The sequence below is a fragment of the Marmota flaviventris genome, chromosome 2 (assembly GCF_047511675.1).
Source record: "Marmota flaviventris isolate mMarFla1 chromosome 2, mMarFla1.hap1, whole genome shotgun sequence".
Classification (NCBI taxonomy): Eukaryota; Metazoa; Chordata; class Mammalia; order Rodentia; family Sciuridae; genus Marmota; species Marmota flaviventris.
This window is the reverse complement of record NC_092499.1, coordinates 186,001,527-186,026,373: the sequence shown is the minus strand read 5'-3', so window position 1 is coordinate 186,026,373 and position 24,847 is coordinate 186,001,527. Positions and strand designations below refer to the sequence as shown.

Sequence of the window (24,847 nt, the reverse complement as noted above, 5' to 3'; positions counted from 1 at the left end):
TTAAAAACTGCAGTGAAGCCTTGGTGGGGTAAAAGGAAGACCAATTACCAGGGGACGTTTATTGGGAAACATTGTACTGGAAAGAGCGAGGGCGGACATGGTCTAGGGCCCCTGCCCAGTCCACACCCTTTTGAAAGCGTAGCCTCGCTTGGCCTTCCTTAGGTGGTCCTCTGGAAACACCAGGATGTGGAGCACAAAAGCCGGGAACCTCTGAGGCCCGGGCATCCGCCACCACCCACTCCTCCCGCGTCTCCCGCGTCTCCCGCTTCTCCAGCCTCCACGCCGCCAAGAGCGGGGCAGGCGTCCGCGCATGCGCCCGGGGTAAGGTCCGCTTCCCTCGACGTCAGGGGGCTCGCGCCCGCTCGAAAGCCCCACCCCCTTGACGCCTGAGGCGACCTGGGCGGGGGGCACCGGACCACGCCCCCAACCGAATCGAGCGGGGCCGAGTGAAGCCGAACGTCTCCGAGCGCCGCCGAGCCGAGCCGAGCCGAGTGGCCCGGAGTCGGTTGGTGCAGCTGCGTCCCCGCCGCTCAGCAGTCCGCGGCTCAGGCGTCGCCGCCGCCGCCTCCGCGGGGCCTGCGCCGGCCGCCCGCCCGCCTGCCGGGAGGGAGGGAGGCCCGCAGCGCCGGGAGTGCGGCCCGGCCGCCGCGGTCGCCGCCGCCGCCGCTGCCAGGTGAGCGTCCGCCGCGGCCCGCCGACCCCGTGTGCCCCGGCGACTGTCAGTACCCGGTGTCTGTGTGTTTCTCTGCCTGTCAGCCTCTGTGTCCGCGCGAGCTCCTTCCCGCCAGGCCTGGCCCCAGCCGGGCCCGCAGGCTAGGTCAGCCCCCTCCGCCCGCTGCCCCCTGTCTTTCTGTCAGCCGCCAGCACCCCCATGCTGGGAGGCTCCGCCCCTTCCCCCCGAAGCCCCGCCCTCGCCCATCTGTCATCACCCCCGGCTCCAGGCTCTGGCGCCCTGGGGTCCCTGGAGTCATTGTGGTCCCAAGGGCCACACAATTGCGAAAGGAGCAGAATGTTTGGTGGCGGGTAAGTGGGGTGTCCGCGGGGGCGCGCCTGGCGGTGTGAGAGTGCATGTCTGAGCGCCGCTTGTTTCCACTCCCGTGGGTCGCTGCCCGCTGCTGGGCTGGACAGCCCATGCCTCTGGTGTAAAGAGCATCAGCTCCGCCAGGGAAGGCAGCTGAGCCGGGGCACCAACCACTCGGGGTACAGTAGAATCTTGAACCCTGGGCTGTTGTTTCCCCACGTAAAACACTACACGTGGATCCCAGGTTCGCGGATGCCGTGAGTGGTATGTGAGCAGAGTTTGCGGCTTGTTAAGTTTGGGATTTCATTCAGAGAAACCTGTTGGAAGTGATTGAGGAGTGGGTGGGATGTGGGGCTCAGGTGGAAGTGAAAGCTTGAGTCATTTTGAGTTGCATGGTTTGCATTTCTGCCTTGCAAAAAAACTGTTATGGACTGGGCAGGGGCGGGGTGGTGTTTTTATTTATGTCCTGTGAACGCTAGTATATATTTGTAAATGTTTATTCATGAGGCATCCACACATTTTCAATTTAAAAATGGATTACGGCGGTTTCCATTTATATACATGTTCTTGTACGTTGTTATCTTGAGGTTCTTTATTTGTGGTAACTTAGTATTGCAGTATTTCAAAACTAAGAGAAAAATGTGTCCTAAAACAATTGGTATTTTGCCGAATAATTCTCAACCACGGAGAAAGAGCCAAAAGCGCACTTCATTAGCTGGAACAACTTATTTGGGCTTAATTTGTTTCTAAGAGACATACAGTGGAAAAATCCAAAAGCAGCAAAATAGTATCAAAGCAAGCGACTTAGAAAATGAATGAAAAGGGCCTTTTTGTTGCTGTCTTGGAAAGATGATATCAAAGTTGTTTTAGGGGACAGAGCTACTATGTAATGATAAATATTAACTAAGTTGGTTTTGTGACCTTGATACATTGAGCTACTCGATTTGTGCAGTGGTTCATGACAGGCAAACATTGCATGGGAAGTGTGGTAGTTTTGGGAAAAAATGTTCTCTGTGTTGTTTTTGGTTTTGTTTTTTATACATTGAAGTAAGATTTCAGACTAGGACAGTCTCATGGTGAAGTAGGGTTTTTTTTTAAAGGTAACATTAAAAGTTACAAAGTAATTCATATTTAAGACAGAAAACTTGAAAAACGAAAATGTAAGAAAAACTCTGTAACCTCAAAAACCACAATATTTATGTTTTTAGTTTTGTTCCCATGTGTACATATTCTTTTCTTGCAAAAAACGCTATCAGACTATAAGACTTTTATTGTATGCTTTGCCCCCTTTCACTTATAAATAGATTATGAGTCTTGATTTTATGAGTAGGAACTTGTGTTCCCTTTTAAAAAAGTAAGTCAGGTTGTGCCAGTTCTCTGCTTAGAGCCCTCTAACAGCTTCTTATCTTAAAATCTGAAGTCCTTTCTGTTGCCTACCAAGCTACCTCTTGGTTCTGACTTCCAGCCTTGCCAGACTGATGTCTCTGCTGTTCCTTTAACACTTCAAGCAACTCCTGTCTCAATGCCTTTGCATTTTCTAGTCCTTTTGCTGAGAACTTTGGTCACTGGATATTATCATGATTGACTCCCTTACTACTTCAGGTCTCTGCTCAAATGTAATCTTGTCAAGCCTTTTGCTGCTCTATAAAATATATCTCACCCCCTGTCCTCTCTTGCTGTGCTTTATTTACAGTCACTTATTTGTTGGTTTATTCTCTCTCTCCCTCATCAACCCAGAAAAGTGAGATTTTTTTTCACTGATGTATTTTCAGGGCCCAGACCTATACCTGGCCTTTTGTAGGTACTTACTATTTGCTGAATGAATGAATGTTCATTATCCTTCCATTCACATGACCTTGCTGCAGGTCTAGATAGCTATATCATTAGTCTCTTTAAAAGTCCCAATATTTTTCTCCTTTCCATATCTGAGAATTATTTTACAAAGTGAGGTTTATTATATTAAAAAGAGTTATAGTCTTGATTCAACTTAAACAATTAAGGGAAGGAACATTTTTGGCAAATGTGACTGGGCTTCTTTTTTATGCATTATCCCCTGTGTCACACTGGGAATCTTTCTAAAGTATAAGGTGTCCCAGTTATGTTTACAGCTGTGATTTCAACTTGGTTGTTCTAAGTAATAGTATAAGCCTCAAAAGCAGAGTGGGCTTTTTGTGTCAGCAGATACCCAGAGATATAATTATAGGTTTAATGTGTTTTTATTTGGGGAATAGCTGTTATATTTACTTATTTTCTTGGCAGTCCTATCCTTTTCATCTCCCTGCTTATCAGTTTTTGGCTGGCTAGCAGGTACACTTACTTTTTTTTTTTTTTTATTTAACTTTTAAAGTAAATCCTTGACCTTTTGAACATTTTACATCTCATGTGCCTTTTAACAGTTTGAAAGTAACATTTCATCTTTCAGGATGAAACAACATCTGTAGTAAAACATACAATTGAATTTTTAGTTATAATTTATAATTATAAGGGTGGGAAAACTATCTTGGGGCAGAATTTTTACAGAGAAGATATAATGTGAGCTTTTTAGAGGTTTGAACTTCAGGTGGACTACTTTTAGTGAGTTTTTGAGAGGAAAAAAAAGGTGTTTTGTTTTTAAGGATCCTAGTCCAGAGACCTTCAAGACCTTTTTTTTTTTTTTTCCTTATGTTCTAAATATACAAGAATGGTGAGGGAGGTAGAATACTAAATGAAATTTTCATTCTTTTTAAAAGCCTAAAGGGATTGTGTTAGGAATTTATTTTTGTTCCATAGGCATTTGTTGAACATGTATTTGGGCAACTCTGTTTCGTGTGGGTTGCTTAATCGTGTTCAGTTTTAGATTATCAGCCTGCTTTCTTATTCTTTTTTCAGTTCCTTCACTTCTCTCATATTCTGTCTGATCTTATCCAGTCCCAGGATGTTAATACCCTCTGGATGCAGATGACTCCCTCTGCTTTGCCTCCTGCCCTTTCTCTGGTTCTAGACTTGTATTTTCAGCTATGAGGCCTTCTTGTTGTCTCTGCTTGCTGCCTCACTGTTTTCTCAATCTTCACATGTTCAGTATTGATCTCTTAACCTCTCTCTCAAATTTGTATTCATCATTCTTGACCACTCATATCTGTCTCCCCACCAGCCTTCCCTGTCTCAGTATCATTTCTCTCCATTCATTGTTCAGGTCAGGTACCTGAAAGTTGTCCTTACTTCTTTTTTCTTTTTTCCCATGGTTTTTTTTTTTTTAATTGGCACATTATAGTTGTACATGATAGTGGGATTTTTTGTTATATATTTGTATATGTACACAATTTAACAATATGATCTGGCAAATATTATTTCCCAGTATTTCCCCTTTCCCTTCTCTCCTCCCTTTACTGGTCCCTTTCCTCTACTCCACTGATCTCCCTTCAATTTTCTTGAGATCCTTCTACTCTACCTTTATCTTCCTTTTTTCTCTTTAGCTTCCACATATGAGAGAAAACATATGACCCTTGACTTTCTGAGTTTGGCTTATTTCACTTAACATAATGTTCTCAAGTTTTATCCATTTTCCTGAAAATGACACAATTTAATTTTTTATGGCTGAATAAAAGTCCATTGTGTGTATATATAGCATTATATCATTTGTTGATGTAGTTGTCCTTCATTCTTCCTTTTTCTCCATCCCATGTTGAGTCCACCACATGGCCCGTCAGCCTAGCCACCAGAATATTATAGATCCTTCATTCCTCTTCTTCCTAAATCAGCCACCCTCTTCTTTTGGCTGGATGAAGGCTGTCACCTCCTAGTTGGTTTCCCAGCTTCATTCTTACTTTCTTTCTAGCACATTCTCTCATGGCAGCCAGAGTAATCCTACTAAAAAGTAAGATCATGCCACCTCCCTGCTTAGTGGCTTCTTACTTCCCTTAGAGTCATATCCACACTTACTCTTGAGGCCCCCACACCCTCTCCCTCTCCCAACCCCTGCTTACTGTCACCATGCTTGTCAAGTTTAGTACTGTCAATTTGTTGAATATGCCAAATTCTCTTCCTTTTTTGTGTACCCTCTGCCTGGCATTCTTCTCCCCACCCTTGTCATAGAAAGACCCTTTTCAAACATCCACTCGGCTAAAGTGTCTACTCTTCAAAGTGGCCTTCCCTGATTATCTCTTCATTATCCATTAGTACACATGCAGTTCCTGCTTATAAGTTCATAAAAATTCCAAATATTTTATTTATATGTTTGTTGCTTTCCTTAAGTGGTTAACTCTCCCAACAGACTACAAAATTTATGAGAACAGGGACATCCTTACTTTAGTTATGGCACAGCCCTGGCACCCACTGCTCTGCCTAGAATCCAGTATTTTTACAGGTGCTCAAACATTTTGAATATTAATTGTTATAGCAGCTAACCATTTTTTGAGACTTACTGTATATCAGATCCACTATTAAATGTACTCTCACATTATGTCTAAACCTTTGGAAGAATTCAAAAGGTGGTGATGATAATTACATTACCATTTCTATTTCTGAGTTGAGAAAGTAGAGTTTAGAGTAGTTAGGACTTTTTAAAAATATTTATTTTTTAGTTGTTGGTGGACACAATATCTTTATTTCATTTTTATGTGGTGCTGAGGTTTGAACCCAGTGCCTCACATGTGCTAGGCAAGCTCTCTATTACTGAACCGCATCCCCAGCCTAAGTTAGGACATTTTTAAAGCATATAGCTAAGAATGTAGTGGTGTTAGGATTTTAAAGCATATGACCTGATCTTTGGACTATCCCTATTATTCATCACTGCCTTCTGGTACAAATATAGGAATGAATGTGAGATATGCTGTGATATTAATGGGTCCTCATGTTTGTTTTTAAGCACGTATGGGGACTTTGAAAAAATAAGAATGCTTGCTTTAAAGAGCAAAACTTATGGAAAGTTTTTCTTAATAGCCATTATGTCAAAGCACTTAGTTTAGTTTGCTTTCAGGCTCTGTTTTAATTTTCTTTGCCACTTTCTAGCTGCTAGTCCTTGGAAAAATTACTTGTTTGTTTTTTTCAATTGCAAATTGAAAAAAAATCTTATCTTTCAAGATCATTCTAAGGAGCAGAATTATACACACACAAAAAAAGACATACTATTTTATTTTTTTTCCACTAGAAAGATACCACCATCATACTGTTTACTTCAGGAATGCTCACCACCAGGGTGCTTACGTCAGATAACCATGTGAACAGGGTCCTGGTTCAGACATGACAGACTTGGCAGTCCTTGTGATGGAATACCGGCACAGTCGAATTTTCTGGTGGGATGGCTTATGAGCATGTGCCAGTCTGGTGGCTTGTCATCCCTGTGAAATAGAGGGGAGATTATCTGCTAAGAATAAGTAGGAATAGGTCAGAGGAAAAATGAGAAATTTTGATGAACCATTGATGTCAGGAAGAGGAAGACAGTGTCTCTGATATCCAGGCAATATTCAGGACTCTATTGGGAGACTATGGACTGATTGGAACATCTGGTTTTAGGAGCAAAAAAGGCATATATTTGGATTGAACCAGAGTTGGGGTTTGCTAGGGATGACTGCCAGAAGGACAGTGGGTCAGGAAAACAGAGTATTTTTCAAGGAGTGATTAACATGATAGATGGGGTGTAGGCTGAATAAGGAGGATAAGAGGACCAGTGGTGTTGATGAAATCAAGGAATGGGTGTATTGGAGTGATGGAGTAATTGGAGGATATGGTCAGAGAGGGATATGTGAGTGGAAGATTTCAGAATTGGAGCAGTTAATTACTGGGCATGGCTGACTTCTACATTTCACCACAGACCTGAACCACTGAAATGAAATGAACTCAGCGAAGAACACTAAATTGATGAAGTCAGATAACCGAGTGACTAGAGTGTTGTTTGGGTCATCCTTGTGGTCAGAGAGGCCATCAGAAGGATGGCAAGATGTTTTGGGGTAAAGAAAAAGAAGGTGGGCCAGTTCTTTGGCAAATTAGGTGGGGTCAGAGGTCCTGGCAATGGAGAGAGGTATTATAGCCAGACTGTAAGATTCTCAGAGGATTGAGGGTTTTGCCTGAAGGAAATAGAAAAGCATGACCTGTACGATTTATGGTTGCCAGGTCTGTCTGGAATAAGTTGACCTTGGCCCAGTTTCATTATGCTTCTGAAGGAATCCCAATTCAAGTGGGCAATACTGGTGGCATGTAGAACTGTTTCTAAACTGTGATGAAAGTCATCTGAGGGTGTGTTAAAAATAAAGATTCCAGGATCTATCTCGGGCCCCACTGAACTAGAATCTCTAAAGAGAGGAGTCTGAGAATATATATTTAACACCCTCCTCCACATACACTCATTTGGTACTTCTTTTATAATTAGGTAAGTTTGGGGAATATGTCTGTAGTGATTAAGAACATAGGATCTGGAAGCCAACTGCCTGGGTTTGAAGGAGGTGAGACTGGTGGGAGTAAGCCTTCATGCATCATTCTTAGTAGCTTGGCTCCCCAGGTCCATCTGATACCAGAAGTAATGACTCATCACTCATTGGTTAACAATAGGGATACATTCTGAGAAATGAGTTGTTAGGTGATTTTGTCATTATATGAACATGATACAGTGTGCTTACACAAATCTAGATGGTACAACCTAACACAGACATAGCCTATTGCTTGCAGGCACAAACCTATCCCATATATTACTGTACTGAATATTATAGGCAGTTGTAAAACAGGAAAATATCTAAACATAGGAAAAAATACAGTAAAAATACTAGGTGGTAAGAATTTTCAGTTCCATTGTTATCTTATGGGACTGTCATCATATAGTGTGGTCCATTTTTTATTAAAACATCAGTATGCACCATGTGACTGTCTAGTGATATGTTGGTGGTGAACAGAAAACCAGAATGATAATGGAATGTATATAGTCTGGATATGAGGTTAGAAATTGAGGGAAGATAGAGTTCCAAGTGATGTTAGTGAGGCTTTTGTGAGAAAGGAATAGTCTGCCAAGTTGGCAGTCCCATTGAATACTCATCTATCTCATTCCTGAGCACCTTTGTCAGGGATGGTTGGTGATATGCACAAGAGCTCTTTGCGTGGGGCCATGGTAACCTAAAGGACATAGCTGCTGCCTGTCTCTCTTGTCTTAGCATGGCAAAGCACAGAGAAATTGACAGAAAGCCTGTGAAGCCATGCACAGAGTTGCTCTTCCTGCTCCGGGCCTATGTATGCCTGGTTCCCAAGCTTGGCCTGCTGCTTCAAAGGTGCATCTTCCTGCCATAGAGTGAATTCTCTCTCACTGATGTGTATTCTTCTGGATGAGTCCTCACTCCCTTGGCAGGCCCATTTCTTGCCATGATACATTAGTTAACAATGGCTAGAACATGAGGCCATCCTTACAAATGGTCATTGTTATGCCTAAGACCTTGCATTCAGTTTTTCCTTTCCTGTGTTAAGGCTCTGTTTTCACTCCCATTCGATTAAATTCTTCAATTTTCCAGGAAGCTGAAAACCCACAAGTTGTCTTTTGTGCTGAAATGGGGCCTAGCCCAGATTTGTGATCTCCTTGAAAATCAACATATGTGGTTTAAAAAAAGATGACATTTCTTTTTATTTATTCCTGATAATGTCAATAGAATTTGAAAAGCCAAGATATTTGTTAATGTTATATGTCCCATTTTACCATACAAAGGACTAGAATGAATTCTCTTGGAGGGGCTTTAGTGTTGTAGGGGTTACACTAAACCTCAATAGAAAGCAAATCAGATACTGTCCTCCTCTGGTCTAATGGCACAGTCTGTTGACCCGTAGCTAGGGAGCCATCATAGTTTTGTTGAGTGACTATAGGTCTGGGGACAGAAAACCTTGGTGTCTTTGCTTACTTTTGCCTTTTTTCAATTATATGAACTTAGGCATTTGCCTCTATTTCCTGTCACTTGAAATGAGAGGTATTTTTCCTGATTTATAACATTTTTATGATACTTAGATGAGACCGCATACAAAAGAATTTGAAAAGGTCAAGTTCTTATATATGCAAATATAGTTGAGGATAGTCAACCTTACCTTTTTTTGCAGGAATAGCTAATGGAGAGTTTCTGCTACCCTGTAGTTAATGCCATAGTGTTTCCACATACAGTATTTAGACTAAATACCATTAATATTTTACTAATTCTAATGCTTATTAATACTAAATAAGAAAACCAGATAGTTTTGGGTGCCTAGGGATACTTAGTCATCACTATAGAAATGTAAATTTAACACATAACTGTTCTTATTTCACAAAACAATTCTTCTGGATACATGGTATACAAACAGAAACAGTACAAAAATCGATGTAATTCTGATAATCTAACACATGCCATAGTATTATAGTACAAATATTAATGTGGACAATAATTGTCCTGAAAGGAAAAGTATTCTTTGTAAATTGAAGGTGATATTTATACTTTTTGCAGGTTTTGAACTACAAGGTTCTTTTCTGGTTTTGATCTTTTGTTGTTTTTATGATTCCTCTTACCTATATATCACTGAAGAACTAAGATATTTCATTGTAGGTATTTTCTCTAGCAACCAAGACAAGACCCTTACTCTTTTAAAATTTCAGTGTACTTGTAAAATGTGACCTTTTCTTTGCCATGTCAATTTCACAGGGTTGTTGAGACATTCAAAGAAATTATTGGAACAGATGTGCTTCTATCTGTGTGGATGGTCTTCAGTCAATTATAGGTGTTGTGGTCATGTAAATCTGACAAGGGCTGTGTCTTGATTTATAACATAATCCTTGTTCAAGTCCTAATTTTTCCCTATCATGATTTAGTGCCTCATCCATCCTGTCATCCCATTTCATTTAAGAGCATCTCATTTTATGCCACAGTGGCCATAAGTCAATACTGACTGAGCTTCTGTGGTGTGTCATGCTTGTCTGTGCAAGATGCTGGGTCAGAGGGTGAGACCTTGTCTCCAGGGATGTCTGTTCAAGTGGAGGATGAGTCTAAGACTGTAACACCAATTCTTGCCTGAATTTATAGCTGCTGACCTGCCCTACAAATTTCAGATTTGTCAGCTCCTACAATTGCATGAGTCATTTCCTTAACATAAACTTTTTTGGGTGTGTATGTGTGTGTGTGTGTGTGTATTTATATATATTTGTACACACATGAGCACAAACACACACATACACATATTGGTGTGTTTCATATTGGTTTTGATTCTCTGGAGAATGCTGACTGATACAGTACTCAATCAGTGTTTTCATTATCACTGTATAAGGGAGATATATACATACATATAGGTATAGATATGGTGATCATTGTGGTTTTAACCATGATGAGTTTGAGATACCTATGGAATCTGGGTTTAAACACTAGCAGGTAAACATTGCCAGGACATGGAGGGCTCACATGAGTGGTTTGGACAGGAGATGTATCGGTGTAGGAGTCACCTGTGTGCAGTTGCCAGTTGAAGCTATGTTTGAGGTGTGATTTCAAACAGAGAGATCTGAATATATAAGGTAAGAGGAAGTATAAGAATAAAACCTCAGGATACATCAATATTTAGGGGGGAAGTGAAGGAAGAAGCCTTAAAAGGAGACCAAAAAGGCGTAGACACACACAGGAGGAGGATCAGGAGAGTGGGGACATGGAAATCAAGGCAGAGGGAAATTTCTAGGAGGAGGGGTACCAGCAGTGTCAAGTGCCATGAAAAATAAGATAAATGTTCAAAATTATCCAGAAATTTAGCTCCCAGGAGGTATTGTTAGAGGTGACTGTTTCAGTGTCCCACATTACAGTGGATGGAAGAAAATTGTGATGATGAAGTGGAGATGTGTGTTTACTGCTGCTGCTTCTTGAAGGAGCCTAGCCAAGAAGTATGAGCCTAGCCAAGAAGTATGAGGAAAGGATGAGAGACCAAGGAAAGGAAGATTTAGAGACCAAGAAAAGAAAGATCCAGAATAAAGGAAAACATGTTTTATCCCTAGCACTGAGAAAAAAAAGAAGGTAGCAGATTCAAGGTAAATGATTGAGCAGTATCTCTGCCTTGGATGAGGTGACATGCTTAAGGGACGGCCGGTAGCACTGCCAGAGGAGGTATGCCTTTTCCATTTGATGGTGTGGGAAGAGATAAGGCTACTTGGGGACACAGAGTCTATAGAAGGTAAGGGGTTGGAAGTTTTGCTCTCGAAAAAGCTTCTGTTTTCTTTGTGAAGTGAACTTTTGGCACCAACTGATAGCTGGGGGAGTGGTACAGTAAGGTCTTTGAAGACAGTGGAAAGGTATCAATTACAGCTGTGGAGCTAGGAAGTGGGAGTTGATTCTTGTTCCCCATTATTTATCTGATGAAAGCTATATTACACAGTCTGTTGATTATAAAGACCTCCATAGTTTTGTTTTTTTTTTAAATCAGTCTGCCCAAACTACCTACCCTTGTTTCATTCCAGCATTTTTGCACTTCAGGCAAGAGTTTCTCTTATGTAGCACTAAAATGTGGCTTTAAGAGACCAGATGCTGTAGAAAAAATACCACAGACTGAGTCGGGAGTCCTGTGGCCCAGTTTTGGCTTCTCCATTTAGTAGCAACTTATATCTCTGAGTCTGTTTCTTCATTTTGTAAATAATTTATAGAATAACATCAGTAAGTGATGATGAAGTGTCAAATGAGAAAACATTTTAATGTTCTTTGAAGAGGATAAGTAATATATAACTATAAACATAGGTATTGTCATAAAGCCATGTCTAATCCTAGCTCTCTCTCTATATATATATATTTAAAATTTTTGGTACTGGGGATTGAACCCTGGGGGGACTTTACCACAGAGCTACATCTCTAGTCTTTATTTATTTATTTCAAGACAGGTTCTTACTGAGTAGCTGAGGGTCTCACTGAGTTGTTGAGTCTGGCATCCAATTTGTGATTCTTCTGCCTCAGCCTCCTGAGTCACTGGGATTACAGGCATGTGCCACTGTGTCCAGCATTTCCTACCCCTTCTCTCCTGCTGTCTAAATTCAGCCTGTATTGCATAGAGAAACACTAGCTACTATAATAGACAAACCCTGCTGAAATCTAAGAGGCCTAAAATAGCACACTTCCATGCTTGTTTATAATCCAATCAACTGGGGTAGAGAAGACTTAGTTTGATGGATCTCTGCTGTCTTCAAACCATGGTTTCTTAAGGTTGCTCTGGGTGTCAATGCTGGGCAGCAGGATGGGGTAAGAGATTGAGAATGGATGGTTGTGTGGGAGGCTTTTATATACCAGGCCTAGGAAGGGAGCTAGTGAATACGGCTACAGGATAGATGGTTACTAGATGAGAGATGAATTTGGATGTGTTTGTATATTCTCAAAGAGCAGTAGAATCCAGGAAGAGTGAAGCAGGACCTGTGCAGCTTCAGGGCGAAATGGAGAAGGCACTCTTCATGCATGCCTCGATGGCCAGGGATTGGGAAGAGCCTAGGACTGGTAAAGGCAAGTGATGTCTGAGGTGGAAGAGGGGTCACAGGTTAGGGAAGATATGGGTGAGAACTATGGCCTTTACCTCCCTTCCGAGGTGAGCTTTCTAACAGTTGTAGAGGTAGATGCCATTTACCTTTTTTAAGAAAAATGATGAGGTAGTGTCTTGACAAAGGCCATATAACAGGCAGTAAAAAAATGATCAAGGGACTATGTGTTTGGACATCAAAGTCCCGGGTGATGAGAACCAGAAAATATCCTACCTGGAAGACTGGAAAACCAGAATTCTGAAGGAGTTGGTGGGAAATGAACCCCTGGGCACCAGGTGAAAGAGGACCTTTATGATGACCTGCTCCTTTGTAGGAAATTGTCCTTTGGCTGCTTGGTGGGACAGCAAGAAAGGAGCATTTCTAGGCAGAGGGAACAGCTTAAGCAAGGATTCTAATGCAGAAATGTGCTTAGAAGGTTTAAGGACTGAAAGAAGGCCAAGATGGTACATAATAATCAGGAGGGAGAGGTGATGAGAAGGTGCAAAAGAGTAAAGTAGGACCTAGATCATCCAAGTAAAGTAGGACCTAGATCATCCATGGCAGGGATTGGATTTTATCCTAAGGGCAGCAGGAAGCTATTGTGCCTTTTGTGTGGGAGGTAAAATGGTCTGATTTATAATTTTAAAAGAAGAAGGACCAATTGTATGAAGAGTGGGTGGAGGGGGGGCTAGAATGTAAATTGAATGTAGGGGGTGAGGTGAAAGGAAGAATTCAAGAGAATACGAGAATCTGGAGCTCAGAGCAGAAGTTCAGACTGGAAAATAAAATTTGATCCTGTGTTTCCTGTTAGCTCACTCCCTGTTCTAAGCCAAGCTTTCTGTGAGTAGCCTTATCCATGCTCTCTACTTCCTCACCTCCTGCAGTTCAACCCTCTGTGCTCTGGCCTCTGTCATTGCCACTTCCCTGAAATGTCTTGGGCAAAGGGCATCCAAGGTCCTTTGTGGTTTAGCTAAGACTAGGCCTTTCACTCTTGCCTGACTTGACTTGCATCCATTTACCCTGTGAGCCATTCCAGCTTTGAAATGCTTTCCTCCTTAGCTCTTCGGTCTCTATGTTTTTTTTCTGGTCATCAAGTCCTCAGGCCAACCCTGAAATGACAGCATTCTCCAGACTTCTTACCTTAATCCTCCTGGGTTTACTCTGTGTCCCTCTGTAGAGAATGAATCCTCTCTCTTCGTGAAGCCAACACCCACTTGCCTTTCCAGCTTCATTGCAGGTGCCCCCTCCTCCAGAAAGCCTTCCCTGACCCTTTAGACTGTGAGAGATGCCACTTCTCCTCCTTTTCCACTTCTCCTGGAGCATAAATGGACACCTTTGTGATAGCATTTAACACCCTGTTTACGTCTTTGTTTCCCCAGCTAATAGTGCTTGAAGGATAGAGTTACAACAAAACATTTGGTAATCTAGGACAAAGAGTGCTTTCTGTAGTTCAGGTGAAAGCCACACTCTATCGTGAAGGCATCTACACCTGATTGTATATCTTTTAACAGAGCATTCATTTCTCACAGGGTCTGAAGGCTGGAATTCAAGTATAATGTCTTCTGTGAACAGAATTAATTTAACTCAAAATAATGAGTAATCGTCTTCATCTTCTGAAAGGAAATAAAATGATTTTAAGAATCTGAATTGCTTCCCAAGACCTGCTAAAGACCTGCCTTTCTTGTCTGGTAATTTGGATCTCCACCCCCCTCACTCCCATTCCAAAGCCTGTTACATGTGTCTCATATTTAGTGATTTCACAATTCTGGGTTTGACTTTACAATTGTCTCCATGGTGAAGAGCACTAATGTTCTCCTGTGCTGCATTGTGATAGCTGCGGAGGGCAGTGCGGAGGCTGAAGGAAAGATGAGCTTCTGCTTTTGTCTCCTTCCCTCCTGCTGACCAGCTCACAGTGGTGAAGAAAAAGGAAGAGAGTTGTAGAGCCTGTACAGTATACATTTAGGTACATGAGTTACATGTTTGGATTTTCAGTAAGGTTTGTGATGGCTGATGCCACTAAACTCTCACGCTTGTCTTTCAGCTCTTTTTCTACTCTTTTGAATCCTTTTTTTTTTTTCTTTCAGTTCTAAACCTATTCTGTCTTTTTTGGCAGGTGGAACAAAGAAAATAAAATGTTGAATCACTTTCTTCCCAGTGGCTGTGATTTTCAGAATTTCTTTTTTTTTTTTTTTTTGTTTAATTTTCTGAGCCTAAGAGTAAAAAAGTAATGATGCCTTTGCTAAATGAAATTCTAAGCATCATTACTCAAAATAATGCCTCAGATTGTACTTTTGCATTCTTAATGTAGTATTGGGTGATTATTTTTAAGAACATTGTTTGTTACAATTATCATAACTAGAATACCTCTCAAATGGAATAAGAATGCTGATGTGTATGTATTAGTGGACTAAGTTTGAGCCTTCATATTGCTGTCTTGAGGGGTTACTGCTATCTTGTGAAGAATTCTGGTACATATAAGCCACATTCTGTCGATTCCCATTTATGTTTACTTCTGGTGTCCAAACAAGACATTAGGATTGCAGACACTCAGATGGGGAATGACCATAGAAGTTTCCAATGTGTCTACTGGTGATATGCCAATTCCTCTTCTCATATGGAGAACCTTTTTGTTAGCTCAAGAACATTCTTTCTTTAAAGGAAATAACAATCTGTGTCTTGGGACTTTTGACCCACTGGATATACAGAGTTGAGTCTTTTGCACCATATACAATATATACAACCCTTCAAATACCTTCAGAAAGCTGTCATCATCCCTTTTATCTCAAGTCTTTCTCTTCAGGCTCTGAATCCCTGGTTTCATCAGATGTAATTTTTTTTTCTTTATTCTATGTATTGTGCTTCTAATAGGTTATCCTAAGGTTTCTTTAGCTTTTTCTGGTGGCTCAATCCCTTGTTGAATTTACTCTTGATTGAAACCCACCCTCACTGAACTCCACTCAGCCTAGGTTTTCAAATGTCTATTTAACAGTATATTTTTATTTCAGTGTTTTTCTAGCATAGTTTTCCAGTTATGTTTTGTTACATTTAGTAATATTGTAATATATTTCCAAACAAAGGTTTTTAACTCCTGGGGTGCCAAAAATGCCAGTAAAGCCCTAACATTTGATTTCTTGCTAGAGGAGACTTAGCCAACTTCAGCTGGATCTGATGACAAGAGATATCATTGAACTCTTACAGCGAGCCAGTTGCTATGCCAAGGATGGTCACACATGTCATCAATAGTAGTATAACTGACCTCATTTTAATGAGGAAGAAATGGAGGCATAGAAAGGTTGTGAGTTATTCTACATTTTATACAGCACGAGCTCTTAATATGCTGCTACACTGCTTCTTATATCTAGCTTCTGGGTAAAACTCCGTACAACTCCCTTCTCTTGTGATATACTCTTCATATAGTATTTAGCTCTCTGGTTTTTTAAATTAAAACATAAATTTTAAAAAGTTAAATTGGGTGATTCCTTTTAACTTACAGGGACATATAGAAGAGCCCTCTCTGTACATGGTGGGTACTGACAGAGCTAAGATCTTTAGCTCTCTTTAGTAAAAAGGATTAAATCTGTGAGTTCTTTGGTCCTGGGATTACTAGGGCCACCCCAGAAAGTCCATCTTACACGAGAAAAAGTCTGAAACATCATGGTAGGGGAGATTAAACTAGGAAGAATATTCCCTTTAACTTGTCTTTGGGAAACTTTGAGCACAAAACGGGAGAGAGTATTGCTGTTGTAGTTGCCTGTTTTCAGTTCTGGCTTTTTCTTCCACATTTGTCCTCAGTATCCTCACTTCTTCTGGGAGTTAGGAGCAAGGGCAAGGTATGGGGGTTGGTTATCCGCATCCTTTTGCACTCCGTCAGAGGTTAAAATAGCACTAGCCCTTTTGTTTTGGAGAATCTACTCTTGTGCTGTTTCCAGACATCTTGCTTCAAACAGTTGGCACTGTTAGAGGATGGGGCATTTGGGAAGCTTCTGTGTTTCCCTTTCCCAGTCCCTAAAAGATTGTGCATTGAGCACCATTTTGAGAGAAAGCTGGGTCTTGTTGACTGAAACTGGACTAAAGATTTAAAATATGGTGATGGCCCTGAGGGTTTAGAGAAAGGTGGGGAGTTCATCTGGAAAATATTAGACATAAGAACCATGCAATTTCAAAAGGGAAGAACTCGCGTGTGTGTAGATTATTTTCATATTGTGGATGTGGAGAATTTGAACCCAGAGCTTTTTGTCTTGAGTCACCTCAGTGCTAGTGATCTTGCTGGTGACAGATAATAGTTAGATATTACTCATATCTTTCACTATAACCCATGCCAGAAAGCTACATTTCATGGCGTTGTTGGGAGAACAGGGGAGGACTGTAACAGAGCTGCAGTATATTTTTTTCTTCACATCTGTGAACTTGAGAAGAAGGAAAAAAAGAGGGAAAAAACTCAACTTGGCATGAGTGATGTGAAGTGAGATCAAATAAGGTAAAAAGCAAAACAGAGTCCAGAAATTTAGTTTTCCTTTTACTCAAAGTTCATGGGCGGCTGCTGTACAAAGTCCTTTTTAGCTTCCACAAATGTTAAGCACTTTTCATAACATGAATGTCATTATCTTTACTTTTGGTTGTTTATAAACTTAAAGAGCTTTATAAAGGACAAAGAATCAATTGAACATAAAATCAAACTGTCACCTTGTCATTTCTGCTAATGTATAAACTCTGGTACTTAAAATGAGTTATAATTATTTTGGATCCTGATAACATTCATTATAAAAACATTTATTGAATAGTCAATAGAAAGTAGAAATTTTAAATAAAAATGAATCCTAACATGCCAGAAAAGAAACTTCAAATTTTTGTTTTTTTCATAATTTATGTTCATATGCATGATTTTTATTTTTATTTCATTTATTTCTTGTGGCACTGGGGTGGAACCCAGGGCCTCATGCATGCTAGGCAAGCATCTGCCATTGAGCTACATTTCCCACTCTTGTTTTTTTTTGAGACAGTGTCTTGCTAAATTGCTCAGGCTGGTCTCGAACTTGAAATCTTTCTCCCTCAGCATCCTGAATAGCTGGGTTCATAGGTGTGCACCATCATGCCTAGATCACATGTATGATTTTTACATGTCTGTACGAGTTTGTGGGGACTTTTTTTTACTTATTAAGTATTTTTCCTTATTGCTATATAACCTGAACAGTTATTTATAAGAGCTTATTAGTTGATCTTAAACATTCTCCTGCTTATTGGATATTATGTTTTATTATTACTACTCTGCTTCATTCCATAAAAAGTATTGGTTGTTTTGTTGAACATTCAAGTGGTTTATATACTATGTTTCTTTATAAATATTATTTATTTGTATCTTCAGACATCTAGTTCCCCTACCCTTTTTTCTCTTGTTCTTTCTGGATGTTGGAAGGGAATTGTTATTTTTTTAGCATAATTTCAGGAGTAGGATGATGAACAACTCTGAAGCTACATCAAGGAATGTGAAAATAGTAGCTTTAGAGGGGTAATGGTACAATTGAAATGAGTCATTTGGCAGAGTTACTTAAAATGTTAATGTGGATTTTTATTCAATCTTAGGTTTTAAAAAACATTGCTAAAAGGGAAATTAGATATCATTTACATATATACACAAAATTTAGTGGATACACTAAGTTGTGGTTAAGTTTTAAAAAAATTTCTAAGCTAAATTAAACGTAATATAATGCTAAACAAATCTTAATATTAATGATATTGGTCCTAATTATTCTCTAACCCTGTAGTATTTGCATTGTCCTGCTAGTTCCCTCTCTTAACCCATCCTTCCCAGCCCTAGGGAGCCCAGGCAACACTATCTGTTAACTCTGGTACAAAGCTGTAGTCCTCTGGGCAGAAGAGGCTTCCTTGTATGTTGCCCATGTCTGTCTGCTCACTGGCCATTGGCCGTAGTTCTGTTTTCTGGAACAACAGACAGATTTCTTCCACTGGGCAGGAAACATCAGAAAATCAAAGAGCAGTTCTGATTTTTACTCTCCATGTCCTTAGCTCCTGGCATAGTGCCTGGCACATAGCAGATGCTCAAAAACACATTTGTAGAATGAAATGTCTTGAAACAGTCCTTCAAATGTGTGAACACTATGATAATGTCCCCACTTAATCACTACTTCTTCTGGTTTAATGTCCTCCAGTTCAGTTACTGTCCTCATGATAGAATCTCCTGATCCCTTTACCTCCTTGTCCCTCCCCATTGCTTGTGGCCACAGTTTGCTGTCAATTGCTTTTAGAATATATAGCTAGATTTATAGCTATTTCTTCAGAAGTTGTCTAATTCACAGTAATGTATTCAAGTATGCATTACTTTTTTTTTTAAAGTAGATCCATGGTTGCTTTTATAAAATATATATAATTTTATAAAATATATGTAATTTTTTTTCATGATCTTTTGAAAAGCTAAGTCCCCTCCAAGAGGTGTTTGTGCAGTTGTTTCCTTCTAGATTAGTGTTAACTTGGGATTTGATGAGGGCTTTTAAGTATCCTCATGTTAATTGTGAGTTAAAAATGAGGAACAGGAGGGCTGGGATTGTGGCTCAGTGATATAGCAATTGCTTAGCATGTGTGAGGCCCTGGGTTCGATTCTCAGCACCACATACAAATAAGTAAAATAAACATATTGTGTCCAACTATAACTAAAAAATAAATATTAAAAAAAATGAGGAACAGGCGAGTCACTAATCCATGCTTTTCAAACTGTGATGTGCCTACATATTGCCTGGGAATTTGGTTACAAGATAGATTCTGATTCAGTGGTCTGGATGCCACCTGAGATTCTACCTTCTGACAAGTTCTCTCTTAGGTTATGTTAATAGTTTGGGTCTCCTGAATCATAATTTAAGTAGCAAGGCAGAGTATTGGGGTAAAGTTGTTCCTGAGTGTAAATCCTTCAGTGCTTTAGTATCTACCTATGCTGGATTCATCAGTGCCCTCAGCTGATAGAATGTGATGTGGGTCCTTGCCCATATTCCAACATTCATCTCCCATCTCACTAGGTAAATGAAAACAAGAGCAATGTTGTTTTGCTAGCTTTTAAGTGAGTGTGTACCTCTCTGTGCATGTTTAGTTGGACCCTTGGTTCTAGTCAGACTAGCCGTTACTCAATGTATTTGGTATTTTTTCAAGTTGCTTGTCATTTGGACACTGGGTGCTCATCATTTGAGTTATTAATCTGGTATACTTTCATATACCAGAAAGTTAGTCAAATGGACACTAAACGCATTTTTTAAAAACACTGGTTATAAAGTATATTGTTACCAATAAAATTCTTTTAAAAGAAATGTTATGGAGCATCCAGATTTTTTAATCTATTAGAATTTGGATAAAACAGATGCATTATTAAAATTACATTCTTTTTAAAAAAATATTTATTTTTTAGTTTTTTAGGTGGACACAATATCTTTATTTTACATTTATGTGGTGCTGAGGATTGAACCCAGTGCCTCATGCATGCTAAACGAGCACTCTACCGCTGAGCCACAATCCCAGCCCTAAAGTTACATTCTTAAACTGACACTCATGCGGCTGGCAGCCCTTGACTAGATTAGTGAATGAGTTCTGTAGAACAAAGGATAAGAGTGGGGAGAGGTCAGGAGCACTTGATGAATGACCCCTTTCTTTAGGCTTTTAATCTTTTAATTTAAAAATTCTTTTACCTTTCTACAGGCAGATAACACTGTAACCAAGACTTTTTGGATCATTTAAAAGAATAATTGTTGTCAAGATTTATTTTTTTATTTTTATTTTTTAGTATTTATTTTTTTAGTTGTAGTTGGACATAATACCTTTGTTTTAATTATTTATCTTTATGTGGTGCTGAGGATCAAACCCAGGGCCTTGCAAGTGCAAGGTGAGCGCTCTACTGCTGAGCCACAACCCCACCCTGTTGTCATGATTTAGATAAAGCATTTATACTTGCTTGTTTTGTAGCGCTCATTGTGACTTGATTAATGGGCATCTTTCTACATTAAAGATTCCTAACTTTGTGAGAATGATGTCTTATTTCCTCAAAGCCTTAGGATGAGTAAGAAGTATTGAAAGAGAAGTTTTGCTTTGAACCATTTTATAGTGGTAAGGGTGGGGGCCTTCTGAGCTCAAAGTCTGTATTTATAGTTTGACTAGCATTACTCCTTCCCAGACTGGACCTTTGGGGTGCAGTGTTCTTGGGGAAGGTTGGGGTGGATATAGTCACTCTAAAAGTTTACTCTTTTTTTTTTTTTTTTAAGAAGAGAGAGAGAGAGAGAGAGAGAGAATTTTTAATATTTATTTTTTAGTTTTCAGCAGACACAGCATCTTTGTATGTGGTGCTGAGGATCGAACCCGGGCCGCACGCATGCCAGGCGAGCGCGCTACCGCTTGAGCCACATCCCCAGCCCTCAAAGTTTACTCTTACCTGGCAATTTATAGCTGGGTTCTTGCAATTATGACATATACACAGTCATAATCCCTTAAATTTTACCTGTGTAGGCCACCTTTTCTTTTTATTTTGGATATAATAGATGTGCCCACCACCCTGGAAGCTCTTCTGCCCACTGAATGTTAAAAAAGCCTCACACTCTGTCCCCTCAGAGTCCATAAAGCCCTGAATTCCTTATTTGAAGATATGGTAGGCAGTGACATTACTGCTGGAGTTTGCTCATTCATTTCCTCCCTTTCCATGATGGGTTGTTTTTCATGGTCACCCAGGTTATGTGTTTCACTGTTCTTTAGGCTGGTCACATGCAAGTGCAGCTACAGCAGCAATAATGCTATCCCTTTAATATCTTCTTTATTATAGTAATTTTCAAATATGAATTATGAATCTCCATGAACTTACCATGAAACTACATCAATTTCAATATCTATCTTAGCTTGTTTCATTCACTTCCTACTCAGCTTTATCCTTCTCCTCAACCATCACCATACATGCCTCCCCCCTCACTCTGTCTCCCAGAGTCTTTTGAAGCAAATCCCAGATATTCCATCATTTCATCCATAGTACTTAATTATGTAAGATAACAAAATATTTTTAAATTGTTTTGTGTTGAAATATAATAAATAAAAATCAACATAAGCATAGAGCCTGGTGAATTTTCATAATTCAAGTGATTTGATATAAGCAACACCCAGATCAAGAAGCAGGACAGTACTAAATCTCTTTTGATGAATTATTGAGGCTTTTATACTATATTTACAATTTAATTAGACAAACATAAGTAAATTTTTATTTCAAATCTATAAAACAGCTTTACTATAACCCTGCTTAAAAAAATTCTCAACAAATTCCAAAGTATTAGTCTCATTGGGTTGAGTACTTCATTGCCATGGATTAAAATGTTCAAGTAATTCTAACTCCTAAATCCTAGAGAGTATCTTTCAAAACATATCACGAAAGTTGAATCCTATAGCTAGACATTAAATTAGGAAATCCCAGAGTAGAAAAATGTAATAACAAAAACACAGCCTCAACACTAATAGTAATGCGACTGCTCTATTTACAGTGAAAACTAAGAGACGATGCCCACATTCAATCCAGGTTGAAAAATGAATGACTTGAATGTATTGAAATGTTTGAATTGTAGAACTTTTAAAAACCAACTATAGTGCTATTAACATATTCCCAGATAGCAATAGTTGTTGATAGTATTTAATACTTAGTTTATATTAATTTTCTCCATTGCTTTTTTTCTTAGATGCATGCCTTGCTTTTTTCTTTTGTGGTACTGGGATTAAACCCAGGGGCATGTTACTACTGAGCTATATTCTGAGCCCTTTTTAATTTTTTATTTTGAGATGGAGTTTCACTTGTGATCCTCCTGCCTCAGCCTTCTAAGTAGCTGGGATTACAGACATGTGTTAACACTCCTGACTTTATGCTTTACTTTTTTTTTTTGGTACTGGGGATTGAACCCAGGGGTGCTTAACCCCTGAGCCACATCTGCAGCCCTTTAAAAAATATTGTATTAGAGACAGGGTCTCCCTGAGTTGCTAAATGCCTTATTGCTGAGACTGGCTTTGAACTTGTGACTCTCCTGCCCCAGCCTCCTGAGCCACTGGGATTACAGGTGTTTACCACCATGCCTGGCTATGCTTTGCTTTTGATTGATAACTCATATAAAAATCATTGTAGGTTTAGAAGATTTATTACTTATCCGTCATGCTTTTATTGTTTTTATGTTACCACTGCTTTCACATGATACTTATCCTTTGTACTGCTATCAACAAACTATATATCATTTCTATCATAATTATTGTTTCTTTTTTATTGTGTCTGTGATAGAAGAAGAGATTTGAAAAATTGATCCAGCCACCCTTTCTGTCAACCAGAGGCAGTATATTTAATTTTTCTAGTTGCTTTGTAATTGAATAGCATGTTTTATTTCTTTTTTGATAGCCTGCATCAAACAATACCACAAATTGTTTAAAATATACTAAAGCTCCCCCAAAGTTATAGGTTGGGAGGAAACAAATTATTGAGTTACTGCTTATCATGCCAAACTACAACTGTCTGGGGAGTCAGGATGGAAGGCCTCCAGGTGAAGAAAGTCGAGGAGAAGACACAAGAAGGGAGATGGCAACTAATATTTGTTGAGTGCTTTTCCAATGTCCCACATGTTCACTTGGTTCTAGCTTCCCTGGAGATTTTATGTTTGGAGAAACTTTAACTCTGCCAGTATAGCCAAGTGGTTAAGAGCAATACCCTGCATTGAAATCTCTGCCCTGCCACTGCATACTAGTAGCGTGTGACCACCTGTCAGTGTCTCTTTCTTGATCAGACTCAGAGGTACACAGCATCTGCTTCCTAGGGTTTTTGTGAGGATTAGATGAAATAAGTGTGTGAGATGTCAAGCACAGTACCTGGCACATAATCACCATTCAGTAAAGCAAACTGTTATTCATTCTTTAGTTATTTATACTCAATCAGTTACCCCTGCCCCACAACACACACACCGATTTTCTCTTTTTGAGATAGCATCTTGCTGTGTTGCCTAGACTGGTCTTGAACTCCTAAACTCAAGTGACCCACCTCAGCCTTTGGAGTGCTGGGTCTACAGGTACATGCCACCCCTCCTAGCTGCAGACTTACATTTTTTTTTTTAAACAGGCAGGCTGTGGAGTTTTTTTGTAGCCTTTAATCATTCAAAGTTATGAAGTGGGTTTTTAATATTTATTTATTATTTACTAGGGATTTAATCCAAAGGCACTTTACCACTGAGCTACATCTCCAGCCCTTTTTATTTTTTATTTTGAGACAGGGTCTCACTAAGTTGTAGAGACTGGCCTTGGATCCTCCTGCCTCAGACTCCCGAGTCACTGGGCTTACATGCACATGTCACCACACCCAGTTGAAGCAGGTTTTTTCAATAGCCGTAATAGAATTTTGTCAAACATATGCATGTTTTCCTTTCACATTGGTCATCTTGAAAAACCTCTTACTTATTCCATATTGTTACTCAAAATATGTATGGACTTATGATTAGTTTTTAGTCTGTAGGTATCTTTTTGTTAAAACTGCAACTAGAATAGAGGTGAATACCTATATAATTAAAATTAATTATTTATTAAACACATTTTCATTGACCACCTATTATCAGGCATGTTTCAGGCACTTGAAATATGCACTGAACAAGAGAGGGTTCATTTCTCTGTGGTATTTGTAATCTAGCAGGCAAAAGGCTTTCATTAGCCCCTTGGATTTTTTTTATACCTTTATTTTATTTATTTATTTTTATGTGGTGCTGAGGATCGAACCAGGGCCTCATACATGCTAGGCGAGCGCTCTACCGCTGAGCCACAACCTCAGCCCCCCTTGGATTATTTAAATAAGTGGTCCTAACTAATACTGGTAAAACTGTGAAAGGAACGAGGCAAATTTTGGAATATTGGTAGACATATCCAAACCTTCTATTGGTTCAATAAGCTCAAGATCTTGGCATATCACCCAAAAGGAAGTCAGACACTTTTTAAAAAAATTTTTTTAAATTAAGTTTATAGTAGAATGCATTTTGACATATAGTACACAAATGGGATACAACTTTTCATTCCTCTGGCTGTATATGGTTCAGAGTTATTCCAGTAGTGTAATCATACATGTATGTAGGTAACAATGTCTCTTTCTACCAAGCTTCCCATCTCTACAACCCCACCCGCTCCTCTCACTCACCTCTACGCAACCCAAAGTTCCTTCGTTCTTCCCTATTCCCCTGCCCCACTATGGATCAGCACCTGCTTATCAGAGAAAACTTTCAGCTTTTGGTTTTGGGAGATTGGCTTATTTCACTTAGCATGATATTCTCTAGTTCCATCCATTTACCTGCAAATGTCATAATTTCATTCTTCTTTAAGACTCAGTAATATTCCATTGTGTATATGTGCCA

General features: G+C 39.6%; 1 protein-coding gene across 8 annotated transcripts in view; it reads left to right on the top strand.

The window, feature by feature from the left end:
- Window positions 1–458: 458 nt before the first annotated feature.
- The window catches only part of Zhx3 (zinc fingers and homeoboxes 3), a 115,247-nt gene continuing 90,858 nt past the window's right edge, over window positions 459–24,847 (top strand). For 4 of the 8 annotated variants that reach the window (XM_027945242.3, XM_027945241.2, XM_071608929.1 and 1 more), the window contains exon 1: window positions 932–1,023. The gene's annotated coding sequence lies outside the window, so the exon portion shown is untranslated. Of the gene's footprint in view, window positions 674–931; window positions 1,024–1,163; window positions 1,286–14,128; window positions 14,150–24,847 lie in introns of those variants that run through there. The other 4 variants (XM_071608923.1, XM_071608924.1, XM_071608925.1 and 1 more) reach the window with 4 other exon arrangements.